Source organism: Pongo abelii, chromosome 18 (genome assembly GCF_028885655.2).
Source record: "Pongo abelii isolate AG06213 chromosome 18, NHGRI_mPonAbe1-v2.0_pri, whole genome shotgun sequence".
Lineage (NCBI taxonomy): Eukaryota > Metazoa > Chordata > Mammalia > Primates > Hominidae > Pongo > Pongo abelii.
Genome location: NC_072003.2, coordinates 61374300 through 61389873, shown reverse-complemented (window position 1 = coordinate 61389873; position 15574 = coordinate 61374300). Strand labels below are relative to the sequence as shown.

The 15574-nt window shown below is 41.8% G+C and overlaps 1 protein-coding gene across 3 annotated transcripts in view; it reads left to right on the top strand.

Annotated features, from left to right (window-relative positions):
- Positions 1-289: 289 nt before the first annotated feature.
- The window catches only part of CDH8 (cadherin 8), a 391459-nt gene continuing 376174 nt past the window's right edge, over positions 290-15574 (top strand). Inside the window, exon 1 of one of the 3 annotated variants that reach the window (XM_054534012.1) lies at positions 290-1528. The gene's annotated coding sequence lies outside the window, so the exon portion shown is untranslated. Of the gene's footprint in view, positions 1529-2008; positions 2378-15574 lie in introns of those variants that run through there. The other 2 variants (XM_054534011.2, XM_054534013.2) reach the window with 2 other exon arrangements.

Here is a 15574-nt window from a genome sequence, read left to right as displayed (position 1 = left end):
CTATTGCAACGCTTTGAGCAGATATTAGCAGGTATAGATAGGTTACCTTAAATTCCAGAGGACCAAAATTCAGGGAAGACAATGTATATAACTGCTGTAAGAGTAAATGTGGACAAGATGAGTCAAAGCAAACTCTTCTTAACCCTAGATACCCAAAGCCATTGGATTCTGGCTCTCTTTAAAAGCCACTGGATTCTGACTATCTTTACTATGTCAGCATAGTTTGTTAAGAAAATGAGATTTGAGGATATTTTCTAACAATCTGGCTTTTTTTTTTTTTTTTGAGACAAGTTTGTTACTTGTGACAATCCCCGGCTTTCAGTAGCACATGAGTTTTTTTTAGTTTTCATAGATGTAAGAAGTTACCCCAAGGAAAGGTTCACATTATTTGTTCAAAGTGAAAATGAATGTCTGAAATTAAGCACAACCCAAAATGTGATCTATTTCTTTGTCCACTTGGGACTGTCTGGTCTAGCAGCAGTTATAATTTGATTGAGCCTTGACTGCTGCTCCTTTTTCCAAGACAGAATTAGCCAATTCCAATACCCTGTAAGCAGACACAGTCTGAGAAGAGAACAAACAATTACTTAGTGACTGCCTGGGGGGAAAAATACCACCTGGTTCTCTTCACCTCTCCCTCTCTGAAATAATCCACTAAGTTTCTTGCCTATGACAGCTAGAACATGAAACAAACAGATATTAGAGCTACAGTCAATATTCTTTTTCACATTTCACAACGGGTTGTTAGATGCAGCACACAAAAAAATGTCAAATTTGCATAAATATCATAAGCATGTTGTGCCTATTTTCTCATTCTGTTCGCTCTTTCTCATTAATTTGAGTCAGACAGTACAAGCTCTACAGACCGTGCGTCTGGTCCCCTGCACCTTTTCCCCCTTTCTGTTCTTGCTGTGTCCCCAGATGGTAAAATCCACCCTCAGGCTCACGTCTAGTGCACACAGGGAAGGGACTAAATCGGGATCTCCTGTGGAGGGGAGGGTTTTTTTTTTTTCAGGTAAGAATTTATTTGTCTTATATTTAGCTAATTTTATTAGAAGATGATCACTGTGGCATCGTCTACATGTTAGCCCCAGTGTTGAAAAAGAAATCTGGACCTCCTGATTCATGATCCCTTTTACCCCAGGGTGGCCATTTCTCAAGATCTGAGCGCAGCCCATCAGAAGACTTGAAGTGACCACAGACCGGGCAGCTCTTGGTGGAGGCAGGACAGCCGCAAGGATGGTATCTGAAAGGATATGAGGAGATCAGGGCACATTGAGAAGACCTAGAAATTCCTCCCCTATTTCCCAAGCAAGTTCTGCTTTGCCTGCCCTCCTCCCCATAACAAATTACTGCGCGCCCCTCCTGGCTGCCACTCTGCTGTCCCTCATCCCATTTTCCCAAAGGAGCACGGGGACATCACGAATGCGCTCCATCACAGAACCGCGACACACAGCGTCTGAGTTGCAGGCAGGGGTCTCACAATCACCCTATTCTGTACGCAAGAGGCCCTTGGAATAAAGAGGAGGTAAGCTGCCCACGCTCAGCCCTTTGCCCTGTCGCGTCCTCTTCCTTCTACGGAAAATAGCTGCGGGTCACTGGGACGCTTTTCAACATAACGCCAGCCCCAGAGCTCAGGTGAGACCTCTAGAGAGAAAGCTCGCGGATACCTCCTCCGCATGCTGTTATTATCTGCCAGCCCCCTTATCCAGGAGCTCGGCCCTCGGCGGGCTGCGCGCACCGCGCGGAAGGGCGCAGCTTCACCCTGTGGCTCTGGCGGCAGAGACGCGCGGGGCTTGCTCGGGAGCGAGGAGCGAAAAGTTATGCGCCCACTTGGGTAGGGGGAAAGAGAGCGATCGAGCCAGCGCGAGAGAGCGAAGGGGGAAGGCGGGGAGGGGGCGGAGAGGGGGGACTGCTTACATGAATTTCCAAGTGGTAGACCTGCCTCTGCGCTCTGCCCAATGAGATCCGTCAGGGGAGGCACCCGGCTCACTTTTCCACATCACTTCACAGTTACATTTGGCAGGCAGGCGGGCTCGCACGCCGGAGCGCTCAGCCCAGAATTAGTGGATTTATTTGGAATCTCCCTGCCTCCTGCAAGCTCCGCCGCCGCCGCCGCCGCCGCCGGCTTGTGCATAGACGGTAGCGTCAAGACACCAGCTGCACTTTGGGCTGCGGACACCCAGTGCCCAGCGCGCCTGCCCCGCATCTCCGCACCAAGCCCTGCAGCTCCGAGAGGCATGAACGGAATCTGGAGGCGCCTGCCCAGCGCGCGAGGACCGGTCGGCGCTTGCCGCCCTCGGGAGCTGACCCCGAGCCCCTCCAGCCATTTGTGAACCAGGAGGCTTGACATTCGCCAGTGCAGGGCCCCACAAGAGTAAGTGTTCCCCTAACCCACCCCCGTTTTCCTCTACGTCCCGACGATCCAGAAGGGACCGTTTCTTATAGGATTTCCCATGCCCCTTCGGACACCTTGCGCGCCTCCTGCCTCTCAGATGGTGGATGCGGGTTCCTAGCATAGGCTCTGGGCTAAGCTGTGTCTTTCGCGATATCCGTGGGTGATAACGTACGTACGCCTCAGGGTTTTGCCTGACTGTTTTTGCAAACTGCTTTGACAACAGATCCTAGAGAGTAGCAAGCTCCAGGCTGTGCCCCTCCAGTTTTCCTGCCGGTTTCCTTCCCTGCGGGGACTTGGCTATTTCGCCGCCTCCCAACGCAGGCAGGCGCGGCTGCAGCCGCGCGCCTTCACTGCCGGGTCCGTGCGGTCAATGGGAAGCATCTGCCGCCCGCTGTGCGGAGGGTGCAAGCCAGGGAAAAAAGGAGGCGAGGGGGCCAGAGTGCTCTATGGCTGGTTTTCTGCACCGCCTCATCTCCGAAGCGAGGGAGGGCGACCCCCGTGGCAGGGCTGCGGGCCAAAGCTCAGCTGCGAAAGCCTCAGCACGAGGCTTTCCCACAAGTGGCAGCTCCAGCTCTGGGAGATGCGGTGCCGGCTACAAACTTGCCGGGCTCCGGAGTCGCCCCGCGGCTCTGCCCTCGCCAAGACGCTGCCCAGCACCCCTGCAGAACCCGCAGGCAGTGTCTCCCCGCAGCTCGAGATTGCGCGCACGGAGGCCCCCTTAAGCCGGGGACTCAGTAGCCTCTCTCCTAGGGACCGCTGAGCCCAGAGCTGCGCTTTCTGTGGTCTGGCCGCTTCTCATCCGAGAACCTTTTGGGGGCTGGTCGCGCCCCTCGCAAGACCGGAGGGAAAAAGGCAAGTCTTGCCTAGGTTCTGCCAGTATGTAACAGGTTCATAAGGGACCTACTCCCGTTCTCCCAGGCTCCAGCCAAGGCTGGGAAACGGTAAAAACGTGGTGCTGCCAACGCTGATGCCAACAGGTATCCACAATTTCCCCCACTTATTCCTCCCAAGCGCCAGAGACTTCCCCCACCCAGTCTGGCAGAATCCTCAAAGTTTCCTTGCGGTTGACCCTTCCCCCGCAGGCACGGAGCCGGCGGCATGTGAAGGACTAGCTGTTTGCCTCCACCAGCGGAGATGGCAGCTGTTTGCTTGGGTTGCTAAATGTAAGAAATCAAACAACATTAATTGTTTATTGTTGCAAACGCACAACATTAGTCCGTAATGGAAAATCGGGCTGGCAGCTGCTCACTTCAGCACCAATTAAACGATAGAGCTTATCACTGAGACAGCGGGAGGGAGGAAAGGTCCTTTCAACTTTACCACCCTTTCCTGAAGATTCCACAAGAGTTTCCTCCTTAGGAGGCATGATTCGACAATCCCCTAGCGCGCCCGAGCTGCTAATCAGATCAGCTGCTTTCTTTCACCTGGCGTCATGATATCTGGGGGCTGACAATGGGAACGAGGGGACGCTAGGGAAGGTAAGCGAGAGTACTGTCCTCTCGCATCCAGCACCATCGCAAAGCAGATCCGAGGAATGGGGGTTGGCTTTTGAAGCGCCTGTCCTCTTTACAACACTCCTGACACCCATCTCAATGGTTAAAAACCCTCCTTGGGCTGTCACCTCCGGCTTCATTATAGGAGCTTTTCAACTGGAAAACGATATGTGGGAAAGATGTTTATGTAAGATTCGAAAGTGGGATTTTCCATCCATTCAGCCTCGCTGCTGCACCTCACTGCATGCAAAGTGAGCCCTGTCGTTCATGCTAAATACCACTAAAATCCCTGCCTAGATATTGCTTTGCATCAGCTGTGTCCAGTGTTGCAGGGATTTGTTCGTGTGCGTGTGTGTGTGTGTGCGTGTGTGTGTGTGTGTGTGTGTTTGAGAGAGAGAGAGAGATATGAGGTGGGGGCTGGGACTGGGATTCTTCTACGGAGAGAAGTGATACCTTTGAAGGATGATCTCTTAGGGTTACATTCTTTTTCCCTTAAAGGGAGTTCTCCATAATCATCACGTCCAGACATGTTTTTCCACTTCCCCGAGCTCTGTGGCTGGAATAAATTCTAGAGCTCTCCCCCTTATTAAATAATAATTCTGATAATAATATTCTGTAATTCTGCTTTAGCAGATTTGAAGCTCGCTGTCACATAGTCATTTCATGCTGGAGCAGTCGCAGTATTTTAAATCGCCTTTGATTTTTTTTTTTTTTCCTGGACTCTGAAGAAGGCGAGGAGTTGAGGAAAATCACTCTGAAAATAGAGAGGGGAGTCTTTCTAGCAACTCCGGGGACTGCTTCATTCAGAGCCCTTCAGTGGCAGTTCACCTTCCTCATTCTGATCCCACACTCTCCAAGTGAATGTCAAGTTATCCGACCATCACAAATAGGCCAAATATTTTAGAGACCCTGGCTAATGTGCTCTGACATTTGTGCTGTAATGCTGTCATTCAAACTTTTTAATCTACTCCCCCTGCAAATTGGTTCTTACATTACTAATTATTATTGCTGTTAGAAATCAGTGCTTCTGCTTTATCATTTACAGTCTCTTAAAGCCTTCAAGATGGGTAAATCTCTACATTCAAGACTCTGTAACACTTCTTGGCTGCATTTCTGGTGTGTAGGATGCATTTCTTGAGTTCTTGAAGCTGCATGAATTTAGCTAAAAGAACAGAAAATTTGATAGCAGCCTTCACTAGAATAGCAGCTCCATTTGCCTGCTGTACACATGTCAACTCTGAAGGGAAGGAATTCCTTACCCTGGAAAACAACTTTATTTGGGTATTATGTGGAACTGTGGTCAACACAGTATTCATTTATAGCAACCCCTCAATTAGCACTGAACACAATTTAAGTAGCCAATGGCAGCATGATCGATGTAAAACAAAACAAACAAACAGCCCAGGAAACATGCTCAGCCGGATGGAGAAGACCAGTTGAGAAGGCATTTGTAAAGACTGATGTGAATGTACTCAAAGGTCTGATACTGCTTGTTAGTCAGGAGGAACAGATTGTTGGAACAAAGCAAAGAAACTTCAAAGAATGAGAATATAATGATTCTATTCAAGAAATTGTACCTCTGGGCTTTGCTTTCCAGGTTCCTTTCATTGTTTATTGGTGGGGAAAAAGAACATGCACATATTAAAAAGTTCAAACTCACACTTCAACAGCTGTTCAGAAAACCTTATCAATGTAGGTAAATTAATGCTTTAAAGAAAAAAATGACAATCTTTGTTATTTTTCTACTCAAGGTGGCACACCTCACAGCTTTATCAACATTCCAATTTGAGCAGATTTTCCATGCAAAACCAAAGGCTTTCAGTGGGTAAAGTGACATTCAATTTGTATTTCCAACCACACTTTTCTGGTCCATCAGCAAACTTTTGTGTCTGGCAAATCAAGGGACAAGGATAATCGGAGAAGCCTTTCTATTATAGGTGCAATTTAAGGTCCAAAGACTTCTTTTTGAAAATATTCTGCTCAGTGGTGCTGCTGAAACTGGTTTCAGTCATTTTATATTTGTTACAAAGTTATTCAGTGTAGCTGGTGGAGAAAAACAATTTTCTTTTTGTTTTCAGCTCTATTGGCATTCACAGAGGAAATGGTCTAACTTTGCTTTTTAATTTAGGAAAAATGTCCTAACTTTGGTGTGGTATACACTTCTCAGGGTGGGGGGGTGGGTGTAGATAAACCAATGATAATTCTTGTTGCTCTGTATTACATACACACACACACACACACACACATATACACAGCATGCTTCTTGAAAATGTGCCCAGATAACTAACTCATTTATTGGTCAAGTCTGAGATTTTTATCATGTTCCCTTTGCCATTTCGTCTGCCTTAGATTATTTGATTTGCCTTTCTGGCTACTCTGATTTGTATATTGATCAGTCTTTCAAAAAATGTTATCTGTGGTGCTGGGAATTCCCCTCCAGTATCCAATACACGTATATTTATGAAATAGAACAATTTTTTGATGGACAAAGGCCATCATCCGATTTAGCAGGGCTTAATTAACCAAAGGGCTATTAGTGCTTTCTCATTTCATTCTTACAGAAAGTTGTGATGCTAATCTATTTCTGCTGAACTGTTTGTTCCTGTCTCTGGAACCTGCTTTAGATGTAACCATGAAGAGAAAATTAGTTGAACCTGGCAACTTCAAAAGGTCAGAAAAGAAATAAGTTCAAGGGATGCCATTTAGCTTCTTCTACCATATGTTGCCGCTAACTAAATCTCTGTTGCTTCTTTGTGGCAAAGCACCGGGGCCAATACTGTTTCTTTTTCTTATCAAGTTTTAAGCTTTATTTCCTGGGTTTTAAATGTCATGTGCTATTCCCTATCATAAACAATATCCATCCTCTTGCTTAGATGTCGTGTGTGTGTGTGTGTGTGTGTGTGTGTGTGTGTTTAAGTTCTCTTAGTAGGTAGAGGTATATAGATGTGATTTTCTGTATCTCTTTGGAAAGTATCATCAATGAATAACATTTATATTTGGAACCTTCAAACAGTTTTCTTTCTCTGCCTCCACTGCCAAAGACAATTGCAAATGCTAGAACGATGATGGTTCAGGGCTAAGCACAGACTTAGTGCTCAGGAAACATTTATTTAATGCAATAACAAATTAGCAAAGACCCTGCACCCTATACTAGTATATTTTCTTTAAAAGAAAGAGATACAATCATATCCAAAGTTCAATATTGTGACTTATCTACCACAATTTTCTCTACAGAAATTTCATAAGTCCTCCTAAGTCTATTTTTAGTCACAGCTTTTCTCATTTTTTAAAATCAATTTTACTCATGTTCCACAAAGCATATTTTTGTTCTCTCACAATCATCTTTTAAATGATATGGGAATATAAAAAATGACATAATTCAGCTTTGTAAAAATGAGAATGCCTCCAAGACTAGACTTGCATCAAAGAATGCTATTAAACTATATTTGATGCAAAGTTATAGTTTATTGGCAAAAAAATGCACTAATTGTGGGGTTGCTGCATGGGTGACTCAATGTCTGTACATTGTTGAGAATGTATAAAAAATAATTGAGGATTAATTTACTTCCTCTCTCCTTCCTGCCCTCCTTCTTTTTCTTTAGTATATTTTTGCACTTGAATTGAACAGTTCACCTTACCCTCATGTGAATTGCAACTATGGGTGTTTTCAAAGACAATTCCATACTCTTCTGTATTAATCAACAGGATACCTGGCCCTCACATATACACACAGGGAAAAATAGTGTGCCATGATAAGGTACTTTTGTGGATGTGTTTATTGATATTTTAGGCATATTGAAGATATTACAAAGGAATATTAAATGGAATCTCCTTACTCTTTTTTATGTACATCAAGTGAAAATATTACAGTATATTTATGTTTCATTTGCAGTCAGAACAATATTTTCCATGCCTTTTTTCTCTCTAGATAGATTAATGAATAAAATATGATTATTTGATTCTAGATGTGACACAAATGATACAAAATAAGTAGATGGAGGAATGGTATAAATATCACAAGGAAATTATTTCCTTTTTATGTAAGAAGATTCATCTCCAAAATTTAATTTAAAAAGTACAAAGGCACATTTTCTTCTTTATTAGTCTGTTGCTGGTTGAGCTTTAGAAACAGAATTCACATTTGTGTCTAACTATTCCCATCTTCAACATGGGGATGCTCAGAAAAATGAAAAAAAAAATAATTCATACTTATTTTTATCAGAGGGGTAAAACACACATCTTCTCTTGCCTTTGAGTGTCACTAAACTATAGTAGCTGAAGATTATATATGTATTTTGGAATCTGCATAAGCAACTCCCTTAATTTTCATAAATTATACATTCTGGGTCATAACTCAATAGTATTTTTGTCAAATAATTGCTTGCTGTCTATCTGACTGTCTACTCATCCATCACCTGTGTCCGTAGTTCACGTTAAGTGTCAGTGAGTGGTTATTAAGCTATAAAGTTTTAGAAACATGAAAGAGTGACAGTAAGGTGCACTTGTAAGCATGGTTACTACACAGTGTAATCTAATCGGCAGAATCTGGATGACTTATACCAGGATCGTTGGCTGCATTTCAATTTCAGTATAAGAGACTTTGAAGCCCCCATTATGTGATATAAGTGATTTTAACCATTTCCACATTTCTTAAGTGAGAAGAGAAATCTAATTTCTGTCATCAGTAGTGCTAAAGTTTCTTGAAATAAATAGAAAAAGTTAGTTGCAATCTCTGATGAGCATTACCTTCTCTGAGCTCCCTTCTAAGTAGTATACAGCTATCACCTTGGATTCATTTCGGAATTAGTAGAGACTTTCCACTTGTGCTGTCCTCACAGGAATGTAGATGATTATGAAGTGCAATGGAATTTATCTTGTAAAAGAGATGTACCAGGCAATGTTTTTTAATGAGCGGCTACAGTTTGATTGAAAGAGAATAGCTCACTGATGAACAGGTAGTGCTTGTACTCTGTCCTCTCGGCAGAAAATAGTGATGGACAATGTCATGTCTTCTATGGGAAGGAAAGACGTGGTTGGTTCTGGACAGTAAAAATGCAGCCCTTCTGAGGCTTAATAAAACTACTTGAAGTCATTGCTTTAATTGTATGTTAGTTGTGGAGAGGGAAAGCTATTTCTAAAATGCTATTTTATTTATACCCACCCTGGTTCATGCCATTTTGGTTTTACAAATCAAGAGTTTAAAAAAGTTACTTTACTTATTACCTGTCTACACAGAACATTGGAATTTTCCCCACTGAAGTAGATACACAGCACGAGATTGCAACAAAATAATTTTTAAAAATCGGTAAATATTTTCGGTTAAGCACTCGAAACATTCAATAAATAGTTACTATAATAGCTACATTGACAAAGAGTTTAAATTACCTTATTTATTTCTTCCTTAATCTTTCAAAGTAGGTAGTATTAAACACAGCATCAGTTTCTTCACCTGCCACAAATAAGATAAATGTGCCCAGGTGACTTATTTCATGAACGATAGAGCTGTGTTCAGACTACTTCTATCTGACTCTAGAGTCAATGCTCTAAACAGCTATCTCATGGGGCTTTCCACAGTTCGGCTGAATTACAAGGTTGATAAGAATAAGCTTGATTCTGATTGATTGCTATGATTTAAAGGACCTGCACAAAATGTTGTCACTCAGTAGTAGGTCTCTGGCTATTAAATTCTGAACGTGTGATTTAAAGACTGCAAAGGATGTGACTTTAAAGAAGGAGGGATTTAGGTAAGACTCGAGAAATGATTTTCTGGCACCACTGTGTCTGTAACTGGCAAGGGAGTTGTGGGACTGATACTCATTTTTTTTTAGGATGATCTTGATACTGGTTTGCCTTTAAAAAGCCCAAAAGAAGAAAATTATTAATATCTTAACTAAACTGATGATTCCAAGAAAGTTTTCTAAGTAAAGGTCTGGTTCTAGAACACTAGAGAAGAGATCTTATTTTGACTTTATTGTCTTTGTCACTGGCTTAGTCACCCCATTCTGAAATTTCTATAACAGAAAAATGTCTACATGAAGAATAAACTTGTGACTCTACCTTGGGAAAGAAGGAGGAGGAGAGGCATTTATTTATTGATTTTTGCAAAGGAAACCAGCAATTATAGAACTTAAAGAAAACAAAAACTTCAGGTAGAGAGGAGTAGCATGGCAATAACAGAGCAAAAAGTGGATTTGAGGCCGGTCGCGATGGCTCACGCCTGTAATCCCAGCACTTTGAGAGGCTGAGACAGGTGGGTTACTTGGGTTCAGGAGTTCGAGACCAGCCTGGCCAGCATGGTGAAACCCCATCTCTACTAAAAATACAAAAAAAATTACCCAGGTATTGTGGCGGGTGCCTGTAATCCCAGCTACTCAAGAGGCTGAGGCAGGAGAATTGCTTGAACCCAGGAGGCAGAGGTTGCAGTGAGCCGAGATCGTGCCATTGCACTCCAGCCTGAGCAACAAGAGTGAAACTCCAACTCAAAAAAAAAAAAAAAAAATGGATTTGACAGATATTATTCTGGATGGCAAAACAAGCAAACAATATGCTTTCGGACAGATTGACATCTGGATAAATATGTGGTCTGATGCCAAAAAGGATGACCAGAAGGGTTGTGGCTGAGTGAAGGATACACAAAATAATATGTGCGTGTGTATGTGTGTATGTGTGTGTGTTTACATAAACAATTTCAGAATATGTTTCTGCCAAGGGAATCTGGTTAAAGAATTCTGAAGGCTTTAGGAAAGGTGATCTTCTTGTATTATTTATATTTGAATAAATGCCAGTGTATTTCCTCTCTAAAATCCAAAGGCTTTTTCTACCTGCTCAGCCCCAGTCAGCCAGGACTTGGGTGAATTGCTCTGGGTCACACACTGAATCGCCATCCCCTGCTTTCGTGAAATACCACTTTGAATTCAATGTGCATTTACCTGTTTTGAAACAGGCTGCTAATGGCTCTAAATTCAAGGTCAGAAACATTTTTAATAGAAACTCACTGGTCCTCTGTGTCATTTTTGCTTTCATGAAATATTGTGGCTGCTAAGCCTAGTGGATAATAAAAGCATAGTTTCCTGTCAACCACAATAATCTGCTGGATTGAATCCTGAAGTGTCTGTAAAAGCCTGTTTTTTTTTAGACTTCACCTATCAGTGTGTTGTTCATCATTTTGAACTTTAATCCACATTATTTTTAAAATGGATGGAGTAATATGTTTTTGCATAACGACTTATATATCCATGATTTGACTGAGTTCATCTTAAAATAATGTTGGAATCAGCAGAGTGAAATTCAGGCTGTAATTAGAACTATCTCTGAAATGTAAGTATGAATGAAAAGTCAGATTATAAGTATTTTACCCAGGAAAATATATCATCATATGGGGGAATTCTAAAGACTTTCGTATATGTAAGAATTCCAGAGAAGCTGTAAAATCTCTTCATCTCACTATCTGAGTGTAAATCAATGCAACAGCATTATAATAAAGTAGATTGCTTGGTCAGACATACATACTGTGGTTGGAAAATGTAAAAATAAATTGATTTTTTTACCCCAGCTTTACAACCTTGCTCAATTTCTTCTTCCTTGCATCAAGTTAAGCAGTTTGGGTATGCAGCTACTATTCACAGTATTTATTAATACTGATAACACTGACATAAGACTCAGTTGCATCTCGAAAGTTTCTACAAAGCCATTCTCTGATATTCTAAGAGAACAATGTTAGTCTGCCCATGGCAGAGGTACAAGCATACAAATAGTGTGGTTCCAAGTGTCACAGCAGAGTCCCATTTCTCTCGAATTGGCGGGATTGCCTTGAAGACCAAGTCTCAACTCTCCCTGATAGCATGCATGTGCCTGTGAACATACCAGTTAGCTCAGCAATTTTCCCAGTGCCTCACATAAAATAGATACGCGAGGAGAGGAAAGTATTCTCACATCATATAAAATTCCGTATATTCATACACCCTAGTCCAAGGTTTCCCCAAATCTGTGTGTTCACTCCTTTATTCACAGTGGTGGTTAAGTAGTTCATGGCGTGACATTCAATGACATGAGGAAGTGACTCTTCCACCACACCACTGAGTCCTTTAGGTTATCTCGAGGAGGTCTGAGCTGGGAGCTGGTGTTCTTTAGAACTACTTGCTTCGGAAAGTGTGGTTTTCAAATCAGTAAGTAGCATCAGCACTGCGGGAAGGTTATAAGAAATGCAGAATCTCAATTCCCACACTAACCTAAGTGATTCATAATCTGTGTTTAAACAAGATTTCCAGGTAATTTGGATGCATATTAAGATTTGAGAAGCACCCCACTACAGGTGTGCTAGCATTGGCTCTTTACTGGGTTTTAACAGAGCTGATGGTTAAATTTTCAGTAATTTTCAGAGCTGGTTAATGGTCAATTGGAAGCTTAGAATTGGTCGTGGTGGAAGTATTTATACCATGAAAATCAGAAAACATTACAAATCAGAATTTTTTCTTTCAAAGAGCCACTAATTAAATATTAACCAGTCTGCCTCTAACTATTGCTGGTCTTTCTTTTTAGCAAATAGTGAGATGGCCTCAGGCTTTTAACAGTGTCTAGTTCAGTAAAAATAAAACATTACTTAAAATACTAATCTCCCTGTACTTTAATTTGGTTATCTCTACAATGAGAATGATGATAATAAAGTAATAATAATATTATAGAGTTATTTTGAAGAATAGATACGAATCTATATGTATATATCTGTGTATGTATAGTTCTTTATGATTTAATATTATCTGAGTACTTTCTAAGTGTTTGCTATTAACCTCGTAATTTTAAAGTTATATTCCATTATGGCAAATAATATTAGCTTTCCATTTAAAAATAAATATTTCAAAAACTGAGCCTATTTCAATAAAATTTAAAGTAATAATACAGATGATTGAAGAATTTGGCAAAATCTAAGAGATGGCATATAAGTGTTTCGATTTCTAGAAGCGCCCTACAGACGATGTGACAGGAATGACCTATGTGGATGAAAGGTTTCCCCTGAGTTGGGCTAATTTCTCCCCAGGGCTATACCATTGACTTCAGAGTATTGGCCATCTCACCCCTAGAAACCCCTGAAAATTGGGAAGTTGCAGGGGAATAGCACTCAGTTGCCTCTCACACCCTGTCTGTGGTATATGGCTAGACCTTTGGAGAAACCAAACATGCTCTCCTCTTCACAAAGAACTGGCAGAGGAAAGGGCTACATATTTAACATGTAGTCTGTAGAGACCATCATTATTATGAATTTGATGGGTAGGAAAAAAGATGGAGTGACCATGGACTGGGTGATTCTGTAAATAATAATTTGAAAGTTACCTTAGATGCTGATTCATTCAGAGATCCTAGATTAATTGGTGGTCTTGTTTGTATCCATTGGTTGACTGAAATGTTCTTTCACTTATACCCCCTTCTCAGTTGGTTAATTCTATTTCAACATTTAAATAACATCCCCTCTAGGAAACCTTCTTTAATGCTGCCAATATAAGTGGCTTACCCATCACTCCGTATTTCTTTTAAACCTTCTAAGACTACGTTTCAGTGAATTGTTTATGTATTTCTTTATCTTTGCCAAACAGATTCTTTGCTTCTTGAAGAGAGGAGTTCTGACCCATTTGCCTTTCTCTCCCCAGTACCTGACATACAGTATATGCTCATAAAATATTTCTACAGTGAGAGGAAGGGTCTTGTTCAGAAAGAACTTTGAAATTACATTACTTAGGTTCATATAATGGTTATCTCTTTACTCAGAGTTGCTCCTTGAGTAAATTATTTCATTATTCTCCCATCAGTTTTGAACACAACAAGGCAAGGCATTATATGCTTTATCTAACAGTAAGATATTGTGTTAGTGGATACTATTTGTGACTACACAAGTATCCCCTTTCTAATTAACCTACTCATTCTGACTAGTCAAGCTATGCCGTTGTATAACATTGGTCCAGAGTCTATTATCATTTTTTAAATTATTCTGGTGAGTTCAGGTAGAGGGAACTCACTGCAATCAATGCTGCAGTCCATCCAACATACCACAGTCCCTCATTGCCGCTTGGTGGTTTCCATGAAAGTGTCTATTATGAATTTAAATTGAGATGAAATTTTCTTATCCCAGAGTCATTAGCAACAAAGCAGATGCCAGAGTATACTTGCAGAGTGTTTGGCAAAATTTTAAAGAACTGTGCATGCTAGTCTATCCTATCTGAGGTACCACGAGTATCTCCTTTAGTCCTCAAAACCAACCTGTCAGGTCAGTATTATTATCATTGTTTCATTGCTATTGTTATTAATTATCCCTCCCTCTGCTGTTATACAACTGGTCAGTGTAAGAATTAGAATTCAAACCCCAAGCAGGCTGACACTAGAGGTCATTCTCACAACCATCTCATTATTCTGCTATTGTAGAACCCAGGCCAACCAGGTACAGTGGCTCATGTGTGTAACCCCAGCTGTTTGGGAGGGTGGAGTGAGAAGATCACTTGAGGTGAGGAGTTCGAGATCGAGATCAACCCCTCCCCCATTTCTAAAAATAATAGTAATAATAAAATTAGCCAGGCATGGTGGTGCACGCCCAGCTACTCTGGAGGCTGAGGCAGGAGGATCACTTGAGCCCGTAAATATGAGCCTGGGTAAACAAATAAACAAAAAAAACTTATGCCTTTGGAGAATAACATACATGGCTTTTGCACGTTCAAGTATGGTCTATCATGGAGTAGGGGAGAACTGGAAAGAGTTAAGTCCCTTTTCTCTGAGAAGTTTAGGCTGAGCCTCCATGACTAGAATGGATCTCCCCATGTGCGTTAAATGGCACAGGTCTCTCCCCTCTAGCACCATCCTCATCCTCCACCACAGGGAAGATCTTTGAGCACTTTTTGACACCCTCATACCTTACCAACTTTTACTGCAGAGGTTACATAGCTTCACTCTGCTCATTCATTTGTCTTTTTGTCTCAAAGCCTCTCTAGGGCAGGAATCCTGTCATCACCACACATCTAGCCCAGGATAACCACATGGATTCGAGTTTACCGAGTATTTCCCATGATCTGGCTGGTTTACATGTGTCTTATTTCTGAACCACGCTACCGTCCCGTTAGGTAGGAATTATTATTAGTGCCACTTAGCAGAAGAAAAGACTGAAGGTCAGAAAACTTGACTATCTTGTCCATCATTACAGAGACAGCAAGCAGGGTGAGCTGGGATCCAAATCCAGGTGTATCTGTTTCCAGAACAGACAGTCCTCAGCACGCACAAGACGCCTTTAGCACCTACTTCTCGCTCGGGTCTAGAGAGAGCACAGCATGGGTATGCTGTAAATGCTGTTAAAATAATAAGTGGCTTGACCATTCAGAAAGACACAAATATTTGGGGGTTTCTTTATGGGGGCTTTTTGAATTTTGTTTAGTTTAAGTTTTGAAGCCTGCCAAGATCTGCTCACACACTGGGATGAGAGAAAGACTTAAGGGGAATCTGTTTTAAGGGGAAGATTTTCTGCAATTCCAGGGAAAGGAGGAGACTTTGTTCTGGACTCCGTTTTCTCTGTTTTGGCTCTCCATTGAAAGCTGTTTTTTTTTCTTCTTCCATTTCCAAAACAACTGCTGCTTGCCGTGGCTCCTCTATACTCATCAGGTTGAGCCCTTTTGAATTATAGAGTCCCAGTGATTGAGCGGAGCCCAGGCAA